The sequence below is a fragment of the Arachis hypogaea genome, chromosome 18 (genome assembly GCF_003086295.3).
Source record: "Arachis hypogaea cultivar Tifrunner chromosome 18, arahy.Tifrunner.gnm2.J5K5, whole genome shotgun sequence".
Taxonomy (NCBI): Eukaryota; Viridiplantae; Streptophyta; class Magnoliopsida; order Fabales; family Fabaceae; genus Arachis; species Arachis hypogaea.
In genome coordinates this window covers 103,354,764-103,356,505 of record NC_092053.1, presented here as the reverse complement: position 1 = coordinate 103,356,505, position 1,742 = coordinate 103,354,764, and the positions used below count along the sequence as shown (strand labels likewise).

At 40.3% G+C, this 1,742-nt stretch overlaps 1 non-coding gene across 1 annotated transcript; it reads left to right on the top strand.

Annotated features, from left to right (window-relative positions):
* The first annotated feature begins 1,272 nt into the window (after positions 1–1,272).
* Positions 1,273–1,380, top strand: LOC112774004 (small nucleolar RNA R71). Its single transcript, XR_003188519.1, has one exon. It is a non-coding gene; the product is annotated as a small nucleolar RNA R71 (small nucleolar RNA).
* Positions 1,381–1,742: the final 362 nt, after the last annotated feature.

Below are 1,742 nucleotides of genomic sequence, written 5' to 3'. Positions count from 1 at the left end.
ATCTCTAGTGAGATTCTTGTAGCTTGTACCTCAAAGATCCCTAGTTTCTCCATTACAGAGAGTGGCATGAGGTTTATTTCTGATCCCAGGTCACACAGAGCCTTCTCAAAGGTCATGGTGCCTATGGTACAAGGTATTAAGAACTTTCCGAGACCCGGTTTCTTCTGAGGTAATTTCAGTTGCCCCAAAGTATTCAGTTCATTGATGAGCAATGGAGGTTCATCCTCCTAAGTCTCATTACCAAATAACTTGGCATTTAGCTTCATGATTGCTCCTAGGTACTGAGCAACTTGCTCTTTAATAATATCTTTATACTCTTCAGAGGAAGAATACTCATCAGAGCTCATAAATGGCAATAGTAAGTTCAGTGGAATCTCTATGGTCTCTGTATGAGCCTCAGATTCCTTTGGTTCCTCATTAGGGTACTCCTTAGTGGTCAGTGGACATCTATTGAGGTCTTCCTCTCTGGAAATCACTGCCTCTTCCTCCTTTATAGTTTCGGCCATGTTGGGTATATTTATGGCCTTGCACTCTCCTTTTGGATTCTCTTCTGTATTGCTTGGGAGAGTACTAGGAGGAGTTTCAGTGACTCTTTTACTCAGTTGACACTTGTGCCTCCAAATTTCTAATGGAGGACCTTGTTTCAATCATGAAACTGAGAGTGGTCTTAGATAGATCAGATACTATGGTTGCTAAGTCAGAGTGGCTCTGCTTAGAATTCTCTGTCTGTTGCTCAGAAGATGATGGAAAAGGCTTGCTATTGCCGAACCTATTTCTCCCACCATTATTATTATTGAAGCCTTGATTAGGCTTCTGCTGATCCTTCCATGAGAAATTAGGATGATTCCTCCATCAAGGATTGTAGGTGTTTCCATAGGATTCTCCTATGTAATTCACCTCTTGCATTACAGGATTCTCAGGGTCATAAGCTTCTTCTTCAGAGGAAGCTTCTTTAGCACTGCCGGATGTAGCTTGCGTTCCAGTCAGATTCTGAGAAATCATATGAACTTGCTGAGTCAATATTTTATTCTGAGCCAATATTACATTCAGAGTATCAATCTCAAGAACTCCTTTCTTCTGAGTCATCCCATTATTCACAGGATTTCTTTCAGAAGTATACATGAACTGGTTATTTGCAACTATTTTAATGAGTTCCTGGGCTTCTGCAGGCGTCTTCTTCAGATGAAGAGATCCTCCAACAGAGTAATCCAATGACATCTTGGACAATTCAGACAGACCATCATAGAATATACATAAGATGCTCCATTCTGAAAGCATGTCAGAAGGACACCTTCTGATCAATTTATTGTATCTTTCCCAAGCTTCATAGAAGAATTCACCTTCCTTCTGTCTGAAGGTTTGGACTTCCACTCTAAGCTTGCTCAACTTTTGAGGTGAAAAGAATTTGGCCAAGAAAGCATTGACCAACTTTTTCCAAGAGTTCAGGCTTTCTTTTGGTTGTGAGTCCAACCATATTTTAGCTCTGTCTCTTACAGCAAAGGGGAAAAGCATAAGTCTGTAGAACTCAGGATTAACCCCATTGGTCTTAACAGTGTCATAGATTTGCAAGAATTCAGCTAAGAACTAATGAGGATCTTCTAGTGGAAGTCCAAGAAACTTGCAATTCTGCTGCATTAGAGAAACTAATTGAGGCTTAAGATCAAAGTTGTTTGCTCCAATTGTAGGAATTGAGATGCTTCTTCCATAGAAGTCAGAAGTTGGTTAAGAAAGTCACCAAGTAC